The sequence below is a fragment of the Fundulus heteroclitus genome, unplaced genomic scaffold (genome assembly GCF_011125445.2).
Source record: "Fundulus heteroclitus isolate FHET01 unplaced genomic scaffold, MU-UCD_Fhet_4.1 scaffold_340, whole genome shotgun sequence".
In the NCBI taxonomy this organism is placed as follows: Eukaryota; Metazoa; Chordata; class Actinopteri; order Cyprinodontiformes; family Fundulidae; genus Fundulus; species Fundulus heteroclitus.
In genome coordinates, this window is record NW_023396750.1 from 63,221 (window position 1) to 74,536 (window position 11,316).

Here is an 11,316-nt window from a genome sequence, read left to right on the forward strand (position 1 = left end):
CCCAAACATATCAAGGGCAGGAGGGCAAGCTAATCAAGGAGCATAAGACATTATTCTGGACATGTTTATATTTTCTTGTGCTTGAATTTTATAGGATTGTGTAGAAAAACTGTAGGTGGACAGTTTTTCTACAGCACTGATTAAAATATAAAGCTGAAACAGGTCATTTTGGACAACTCTGAAAAGAGCTGATGGATTCTAAGTGACCATTAGAATGCAGTGTCTAATTGCAAACAAAACCTGGGGAGTGGAAGACATCTGATGAAGCTACGGAAAAAAGCCTTATGGGTGTTAATAAGAAAGTTCAGGCAAACACTTTTGAAACTTTTTTATGGAGAACTAGGCATTCGCTCAGGAGGGTTTGGTTTAAGTAGGATTGAATGAGGTGTTAAGGAGGAGTATTTTGAGGACCACACAACCGTGTTTATTTGGTTTAGATTTGTTTGTTCTTTTTTCTTTTTCTTTTCATTGCTGGTGATTGTGTATAACTGCCTTTTTTGTGTGCCACTGTCACACCTAAATTTACCCATTGCATGACAATAAAGGAATACATATCTTTGTTCTTTATAAAAAATGTGAGTGGATGCTCTGAAATACTGTGGAAAAATGGAGGATAGTGCCAATTTGTTGAAAAAAAAGAGTATCAAGAGTACCAACATTCAAGATGTCAGACTTCTCCACCTCCTTGGGAATGCTTACTCCAGAGTGTTGAAAAAGACTTTTAAACCATTTGTGTCATTTTGGATTCAGCAGGACTAGATTGGTTATTCTGACTGTGAGATAGTGGACCACAAGTTTTCCCTCTGAAAGTTGGTAAGGGGCTATAGTTGTCATTTTGTCTGTATCGGGTTTTTTGCAGGACCAAACCACAGACAAGAGCTGGGTAGCCACATAATAAAAGTGATTAATTTACTGGTGAAATTGAAGGCTTAAAAGCAGGCTGGTGAAAACAGGTTGAAGTAACAAAACAGATGACCTGACAATCAGAAAAGGCTGAACTGGGAGGGGAGACATTGCCTTGGATCATGTCACCAGCCTACCAACATCTGAAGGCAAGGAAGTTATACTTATAATCTACCATTGCTCCAAAACCTCCAACCTTATCACCAAGCTTTCCTGTGTTGCTGAAACTGCCAGACTCTTGTTCACCCACATCTTCTGTCTCCCTGGGACCCTCTCCAAAATTGTTTTAGATAGGGGACCTCAATTCATATCTCAAGTATGATGGGACTTCTGCAACTCCCTCGAGGCCATTGTCCAGCTCTCTTCTGGTTTTTACACCGAGACGAATGGCAAATGTGAGCACCTGAACCAAGAGCCATAAAACATCCTCCACTATCTCTGGATGGACAATCCAACTTCTTGCAGTCAACATCTGTCCTGGGTGAAGTGCACTCATAACAGCCACATCTATGTAATGACCAGTGTCTCCCCATTTGAAGCATCCTTGGGATACCAACCATCACTCCTACCATATTAATTTTCTAACATCTGTTCCCCATCTGTCAAGAGTCGTACACGGATCTGTAAAAGAACCCGGGACTGAACCAAGGCAGCTCTTCAACGTATTTCAGCCCAAAAAATAAGTATGCTGACAAGAAGAGAATTCCAGCACCCATGTATACAACTGGCCAGGAGGTGTGGATAATCCTCCATGAACTTCCCACTCAAGGCCTACTCCAAGACGTTGGCACCCAGGTTCCTTGGTCCATTCAAAGCAGACATCATCATCAGTCCCTCATCTGTTCACCTCAGACTTCCTTCCCATCTTTGTGACCATCCTGTCTTTCATGTTTGTCAAGTCAAACCAGTCCTGTCCAGTACCTTGTTTATGAGAAGACTCTTCTTCTCATGAACTTGTCAGACAGTTTACTTCTCATGACTCTCTGCCATTATCAAAGTACACATTTTGTGTAGTGGAGCTACAATGAACTGCTAAAACCTAAGCTCCCTTGATACATAAATGCTAAAAGTGGTGTGCACAGCAAGAAGAAGCTAGCATGCCCTTTGGATTTAGATGAGGACATTACAATGATCTGTATGTGGGACAACCAATAGACAGGATGATCCCCCGACAACTTGAAGTTGAATAAGATCATCCACTATACATTTAAGTGCAAAAAATTAATGTTTATTTTCATTGTATTTTTTTGTGTTTAATTATGTCATGATCCTTGGGTGTTTGTGCTTTGATCTAGTTATCTGGTAGGTTCTTGTTTCTAACAAGTTTTTTCCCCTGTGTTTCATCCCTGTCTGCCACCTTGTAATCCTACTCACCTGTGTCAGCTCATTATATTTCAAGAGTGTACCTTTTGGTAAGACTGTGTTTGGAGTAATGTCAACGGTTTGTATTAACACACAATTAAATGGTTATATTTTAAAATCTCCTGTCAACTTTTACATTTTTTAAATAAAAACAGGTTGGGTCGCCCAAGCAGCACCTACCACCAGGCTTAGCCAGTTTTCTGGGGGAAAACCTGAAAATGGTACACTTTTATAATCACGGTTGAAGCTATTCTGGCACAAACTAGAGCTTGTTGCTAGTGCTCAGCCCCAGGGTGGGGCTGAGCACTAGCAACAGCTTCACTGAATGAAACACCATGATGCAGGCAATGACTGCTGATTTCCCAATTTGTCTGTTCTTGTGTATCTGTCCCTATCATTTCCAGTACATCTTAAAAATATGTACATTTTGGCTGACATTATGAAGCTTTGGCTAAATCTTACTGCTCTGCAGAAGGTCAGCGAGCCCCTCTTGATTCATCGTCTTCAGGAAGTTTACAGTGATCTTCAGAAATGCCTCTCTGCTGTTCCTTTGTTTTTCATCTTCATCCTCCAGCACTTCACCTTCTCTCTGGCATTTTAAGGTTTCTTTGTCATCAATGCTGAGAACTGTCTGTATGTTCTTCAGCTCATTCTCCACAAAAGTGAAAATGTTGTCTTTGAGTGTCTGAAACAAAATAATACACGAGTGAGCCACCAGACAGAGATTATAGATCAAACATCAGATCCATGTTGGACAGACTTAGAGTCCATTGATCTACAAAGTCCAGCATGGAGATGACTGAACAGAACCAAAGGACAACTGCTTGTTGTTCATGTACGTACCATAAATATGGAGTCCAGCTGTGTTTGATGCTGCTGGGCAGACGGACCACTGGAAACCTTGGAGGTCTGCTCGTCCACCCTTTGAAGGAACCAAGAAGAATTATCTCGCATTATCTCTACACTATTAATTGTTTTCATTTTGCTGCATGTTTAGGAGTGAAGGAGATGTGATTTAAAAATACAAAGTTTGTGTCCCTGCTTGCAAAGCTGAATCTCAAATTAGATAACACAACACAAAATAAGTTTAACACAAAATAATCAGAACTGCTTCACATAAAGTAAAGGCAAAGTGTAGAATTACATCAACAAAAACAGTCAAATGTAAATTCAAACAAATTAATTGCTCTGAAAAAATAGTTTCACCTGTGCATGCCTTACAAGGTCTCAAATATGTTTGTGACGGCTCAACCTCAGTACAGAGAGACTGGAAAGTTAACTCTGCTGTTTGGCAAGATGTATATGACAAGACTCACAACTTACTACATTTGTGTTTTGCTTTAACAACTTGAGTTTGATCTGTAAAACTGTTTTAAGGACAAGGGGATTAAGGGAACAGCACCAGGCTTCTTTAAATCTTATTTCTCCAATAGAAATATGAGATTTGTTCATGTAAATAAATCTTCTTCAAACTCTAGGGTTACTTGTGGAGTACCACAGGGTTCAGTCCTTGGGCTAATTCTCTTTACTATATATATATGCTCCCGATTGGTAAAATAATCAGACAGCTTAATTTCCACTGTTATGCTGAAGATGGTCAGCTATATTTACTCATAAATACCGACAAATCCAATCAATTACTTTTACTACAGGCATGTCTTGATTACATCAAAACCTTAGGCTGCTGGAAGATCTATCTCTCTCACTCTGTTGAGTGTTTGTTTTATTTCAGCTTTAAACTTTAGGTTTGCTCTGTCTTTTTTTCTCTTCATTGTAGGTTTATCTGACCTGACTTATAGTGTTTAGCTGTGACACCATCCAACTTCATCATCTAAATGACCCAGCTTGCCCAGTTTCTCAGAGTCTAACCATGTTTCTTTCCTAGACATACCTGTGGAAGTTCTAAGTCATTCTAAAAAATCATTCATTCTAAGTCAGATGCAAATCAAGGGCCCACCGTCACTTTCCTGGGTTGTAAGAAGCTATTGCTGGGTGTCAGGGAGTACTTGGTCACATGAACCCTGTCCACTGTGCCTCTCCGCTCTTTCAGGAGGAGTAAATGCTGCCTGTCAAGGTTCAATGCAATCTGCTAGGTTTCCTTAGATAGAGAACTTTTTGACCAATCTGTCTGGAGTATTTGATTGGATGACTTTATAAAGTGCCTTGAAATAAAATTTAATTCATTAGTGTTTGGGGGTGCATGACACCTCCATTGTTACTGACAGCAGAGTCACAAGGGCTCTTCTTTTCAGGAAACTGAAACAGACTGGACATTGTACTCAACTGCTAATAAACTTTATTAACTGGGATTCTGTCTACAATATCTGGGCACGGTTTATTATGCACAAGCCAGTAAAGGGCCAGACATGTCATCAGAGATCCCTACCACCAGGACAATGCACTGTTTGACCCACTTCCATCAGGGAAGCGGTTCAAGAACATTAAATAAAAAATTAAAAAACGCTTCTTTCCTAAAGCTGTGAGGGCTATTGCCCCCCGCTGGGAATCAAATAAACCACCAGTCCTGTTCTTAATATTTTACATGTTTACAAACATAGTAGTGGTTCCACAGGTTCTTGATCCAATAGATAATATTTACAGTTTATCACATGCTAATGACTACTTGCAAACTTTCAGCATTTCAGGGTTTGTTTGTCTGGTACATTAATGCAAACTGCACAATCACTTACATCATGTTTTATCTGAATATGCCTTATTATCATTCAATAATTGCACAGTATTTTCCCCTTCTGATAAGTGTCTCTCTTCTACTGTACTTCTTTCAATTCAGTTTCTTTTTTACCAAACAAAATTTTTTAGTCCTTTCCATCTAAAACAATGACATTTTGCTTATTGCTCATTTAGTGATGATTCCAACAAGAAAAACATTTGATATTTTGAAATTATAGCTGATTATATGATACATTAAGAGAATATTATCGTAACCGGGTGTCATTACGCTGGCGGTAATGACACCAGGTCACGCCGATCGGAGGTCACTAAAGTTGGTGTTGCTTCAGTGTGTAAGTTTGCTAAAGCAATGTCGGATTCGGTAATTTCTCTGGTCCCCTGCCTGATGGGGTCCAGTGATGACATGTTTAGCCGCATGTCATCATTCAACCAATGGTTTTCTAGGTGGTGTCCAGAAAACGACGTGGGCTACATTGATAACTGGAGAACTTTCTGGGGAAAAAACCTGGTCTGATCCGGACAGACGGCATCTATCCTACTTTGGATGGTGCAGCTCTTCTTTCTAGGGATCTGGCTGGATTTATTAGTTCTCCTAAATGCTGACAACCCAGGGTCCAGACCAGGAAGCAGAGCCGTAGTTTAACACACCTCTCTGCAGATTCTGTACTGTTACCCACCCATTATCCTATTGAGACGGTGTCTTTCCCACGGCCAAAACTTAACAGATCAAAAACTGATCTAAAAGAAACAAATCATAAAAATCTAATAAAAATCAATACAGTTCACCTTGAACCAAAAAAATAAAACTATTAAATGTGGTCTATTAGATATAAGGTCTCTCCCCCCAAAGACTTTGTTAGTTAATTAATTGATTTCTGATAATCAGATTGATTTATTTTGTCACACAGAAACCTGGCTACAAGAGGACTGTGTTAGTATAAAAGAGTCAACTCCATCCAATTATTAAAATTTCCACATTCCCCTATTTAGGGGACTGGGACTGGCCTTTTTTTGACAAAGGGGAGCACTTTTTGGCGATTTTTGAAAAATCCTGGGGGCCATACCAAAGGTCACAGGGTCACAGGGCATGGCTCACATAATAGCCCCATCCCTCGTCATCCATCTGCAAGGGGACCCCAATTTTTAACACCCCTCGTGCCCCTGTGACAGCCCCCCAAAGAGGGCAAAGTTCACTCAAAAACTCAGTTAATTGCTCCCGATCGCCATAAAATGGGTGGTTAGGGTTGTAATCCCACCTTTTCACCAGCAGATGGCGTCATGAAAAACTGTGGGATTTAACATTTGACAGATGGTTGCACTTACCATTATGACAGACGGTGGGACTTAACTTATGACAGATGGGGATGGGTACACACTCGGTTAGGGTGCAACTTGTGACAGATGGGTACAACACTTTATATACACAGTGACACCCGGTTAGGGTGCAACTTGTGACAGATGGGTATAACACTTACCATTATGACAGATGGTGGGACTTAACTTATGACAGATGGGGATGGGTACACACCCGGTTAGGGTGCAACTTGTGACAGATGGGTACAACACTTTATATACACAGTGACACCCGGTTAGGGTGCAACTTGTGACAGATGGGTATAACACTTACCATTATGACAGATGGTGGGACTTAACTTATGACAGATGGGGATGGGTACACACCCGGTTAGGGTGCAACTTGTGACAGATGGGTACAACACTTTATATACACAGTGACACCCGGTTTGGGTGCAACTTGTGACAGATGGGTATAACACTTGCCATTATGACAGACGGTGGGACTTAACTTATGACAGATTGGGGATGGGTACACACCCGGTTAGGGTGCAACTTGTGACAGATGGGTATAACACTTTATATAAACAGTGATAAACGGTTAGGGCGCAACACGTGATAGATGGGTACAACCCTTAACTATATGACAGACGGGAGCATTGACATGTGAGAGGAATACATAAGGATATAAGGATCATGAGCCCTCTATATATAGGGCCTAAGGGGTGTAGCCGAGTGGATAGCAAGATTGCCTCCCACCTAAAGAAGCCAGGCTCAAAACCAGCCTTGGCTGATAGATTATTTCAATTTTTCCAATGGTCAATGACATCACTGATGACATAGGAATAATTATTAAGCAACTAATAGCAGGCCAAGGGGTGTGGCTGAGCACATAAACATTTAATGATTACAATGGCGATACTGACGTTCATAGGGAACATGCGTCTCACTTTTATAGGGCCTAAGGGGTGTAGCCAAGTGGATAGTGTGCCACGCTACCACCCAGAGGAGCCAGGTTCAAAACCAGCCTTGGCTAATAGTTTTTTTCAATTTTTCTAATGGTCAATGACGTCACTGATGACATAGGAATAATTATTAAGCGACCAATAGCAGGCCAAGGGGTGTGGAGAACCAGGATCGTAATGTCACACATTACTCCCTTATGGACAGCAACCCCTAACCTATACAGTTACCATGTTAAACTAAGACAATACTATTTCATACCTGACTGTCACACATTGCTCCCTTATACAGGCTGAAACCCTAACTAAATGCGGTTGACAATACACCCCACAAAAGAGCTCTCTTTCCCCGCATGGAGGAGGGCTGAGCATCCATTGGACATCCAGAGAACCAGGGGGGAAACATGCAGCATATACACCCCGCAAAAGAGCTCTCTTTCCCCGCATGGAGGAGGGCTGAGCATCCATTGGACATCCAGAGAACCAGGGGGGAAGCATGCAGCATATATACCCCGCAAAAGAGCTCTATTTCCCTGCATGGAGGAGGGATGAGCACATATGGGTACAACCCTTAACTTAACCATATGCTCACATACATATGCACAGTGATACCTGGTTAGGGCGCAACACGTGACAGATGGGTACAACCCTTAACTTAACCATAAGCTCACATACATATACACAGTGATACCCGGTTAGGGCGACACACGTGACAGATGGGTACAACCCTTAACTTTCCCCGCATGGAGGAGGGCTGAGCAGCCCACGGACATCCAGAGATCCAAGGGAGAAATTCAGCATATCCACCCTGCAAAAGAGCTCTCTTTCCCCCACATAATGGTAAGTACACTCATCTGTCATATATTAAATCACACCATCTGTCATACTGGTAAGTGCACCAAGAGAGCTGAGCAGCCCATGGACATCCAGAGATCCAGGGGAGAAATTCAGCATATCCACCCCGCAAAAGAGCTATCTTTCCCCAACATGGAGGAGGGCTGAGCATCCATTGGACATCCGGAGATCCAAGGGAGAAATTCAGCATAACCACCCTGCAAAAGAGCTCTCTTTCCCCCACATAATGGTAAGTACACTCATCTGTCATATATTAAATCCCATCGTCTGTCATACTGGTAAGTGCACCAAGAGAGCTGAGCAGCCCTTGGACATCCAGAGATCCAGGTGAGAAATTCAGCATCTCCACCCCGCAAAGAAGCTCTCTTTCCCCCACATAATGGTAAGTACACTCATCTGTCATATATTAAATCCCACCGTCTGTCATACTGGTAAGTGCACCAAGAGAGCTGAGTAGCCCATGGACATCCAGAGAACCAAGGGAGACATTCAGTATATCCACCCGGGAGCAGACCACCACCTTAGCCACCACCCATGAACTTCCATGGAGAAGCCACCTTCTCCACCTTCCTTTTTTTTTCTTCTTTTTTTTCCCCCAGTGTCCTGTCTAGCAATGTGGCAATAAGAATTGATGTCTTAATGCCAAATAGAGCTCGACAGATTTTGCTTTCACAAGTGTAGCAAACAGCTTACGCCATTGTGCTCCGCTTGATTTGTGCATGTAAATAGCTTTATTGTGATTCCTGCAGGGAGAATTTCAAATTATATGGACACTACAATGGGAAAGTAGGAGAGTAAAGGAAGAACAAGAAGAGAAAAAAAAGAAAGAGAAGAGGTGAAAGAAAGAAGAGATAAAAGGGAGAGAATGATAAAACGTCCTCTGTCTGCTCCATCACCTGGAAAGAGACACAAAAAGAACAGCACAACCAACAGACATAAAGCAACAGATACAATCGAGTAACACCTTGACGCCATTGCTAAATCATATGTATTATTATTTAATCTGACATGTGTAATGTGATACCTGAAAAAAGAAAGTGAAAGAAAATAAATAAATAAATTACAGGCTTTCTGTATATAAGTGAACACTTAATACCTGGAACCCTGCACCTGTGGGAGTTTGTGAGAGTGCACTAGTTTAGGTGAAAATTATCCAAAAGGAAATAGCTCAATAGTGGTTGTGGAGAACCAAAGACCCGCCTTCCCCGAGTACAGAGGCAGGGGTCGGGGGACCCATAACCCCGGACTCCCAAAGGGGCCCCCAAAGCAGTGCGCCCAAGAGGGGCCATCACAGGAAATCTGCAACCCTACCCCCGAGGAAAGAGGAGAGACGACCCCGAGGAAATCCCCCAGTCACCGCAATGCCGACGCCCCCAAGAGCCGCGGGGACGAGCCCGTGGGCTCCGCCGGCAGCCACCCGCGCTGAAGTGGTCCCGGCCATGGGCCCTGAGGGCCAGAGGCCCCAGGGGCGCCCCGCCCCCACTGCGGGGGCCCCGGCCGCTCCCCGGGGGGCCAGGCCGCGAAGCCGCCACTGGGAATGGGCCGGCATCCACCCGGGAACCCACCCCAAACCCGAGGACCGTCAACGCGCCAGAGGGCCAAGGCGCCTGCCAGCGCAGCGGAGGAGGGCAGGACGTGGGGGGATGGGCTCCACACCTATCGGAGACTTGAGATGTTCTTGGGAGAGGGAGCAGACCGGACCCGAACCTGGAAAAAAAAAAAAAAAAAAAAAAAAAAAACTAATTCACACCATCCCTCCCTAGTGCCCCACTCACCACACACAGACACAAAAAAAGGACGCTGTACACACATTCCCACATGACACTCACATCCAAAATCCCAAGTGGGGGGGGTCGTCACCACAATTCAACTATACGACTGCCTGTGCCTGACTCCTGGTCCCGCCCCCTGACCAGACGCCCCCAGGACCAGGCCCCCCAAAGAGGGGGGGCCAACACGACCCGTACGGGACACCCGACCAGAACCCCCCTCACCCACTGAATACCTAATAAACCCCCTCCCTCCCCAACCTTACCCTAGCCACCCCTGCCCCCCACCCCTTTCTGGGGAGAGCAGAGGCGTTAGCCCCAGACCCGGCAAGCCGCTGGCTACCCACAGCAGCCCCCCGCCAAGACCCCGGACCCAGTGGCCCGCACCTCCTCCAGGCCCCATACTCCGTGCCGCGATCGGAGATCGGGGGTGTGCAAAAGACCCCCGATCCTCCCTACGCCCGCTCAGATGTTGTGTTGTTGCATGTTGTTCTCAAGTGTGTTTAAAACTGGGAGCACCGAAAGGGGTGCACGGCACAGCCCACCCCACCCCACCCCCCCTCCGGAAGGAAGCTGGTGCCAGCGCCCCCCTCCAAGCAACTACCCAGAACCCTCAATGTCTAATTGCGAGAGGGGGTGAAGGGAGCCTTCTGAGACTTCAATTCCTATTGCCACATTGCTAGATAGGACACGAAAAAATTAGAGGGGCCAGTTAACCTGGCAGTCACTAAAACATTTCCCATGATCCAGGATTCAAACCAATTACATGGTACAATTGTGTTTGCGAAATTACAAATGTGACACATTCAACACAACCCACCTCTTTGTAGATGAAGGTTGGGCTGATTTAAAATCAGTTAATCGTCCACTTGACTCGTCACTCTTGAAGGACAGGAAGCTGGGTCCTGGTTCAGATCCAAGTTCTGATCCAGGTTCAGGTCTCTTCCTAAAAATATAAATGGTTTAATCCTAAGTGTTCATGTATGACATGGAGAGATACCGCTTATAATCCTGTTTGAACTCTGACCCGTGTCTCCTCCCTCCTGAGTGAAGGTTCCTACCAACAGTGTTTGAGATGAAGAACAAGAACCTTAGAGACTCAGAAACATCTGAGACTTGGACATTTTTCACTCTCATGTGACCAGGTCACATTTACAGGCAAATGTCTAATTTCATATTACTTTAATGTGGTTGATATTCAGGCTGCTTCAATACCCAGATTTTACACAATGTCAGAGGAAATGATGTCACAAACTTGCTGCCATAAAATGTGTCGAAAAAATGCAGTAGCAAAACAGAAAATGGTCTTTTATTTCTGAAATGTGAGCTAAAAAATGCTGAAGTCATGCTGGGATGGAGGATAAAGTTACAAAATCCAGCTCACCTCTTTGTTCCCAAAGGTTGGTCTGATTTAAAATCAGTTAATCGTCCACTTGACATGTCACTCTTGAAGGACAGGCAGCTGGCTCCTGGTTCAGATC

The 11,316-nt window shown here is 44.0% G+C and overlaps 1 pseudogene; it reads right to left on the reverse strand.

Moving 5' to 3' along the window:
• Positions 1-10,959, reverse strand: part of LOC110367385 — a 34,075-nt pseudogene extending 23,116 nt beyond the window's left edge.
• Between the last annotated feature and the right edge of the window lie 357 nt (positions 10,960-11,316).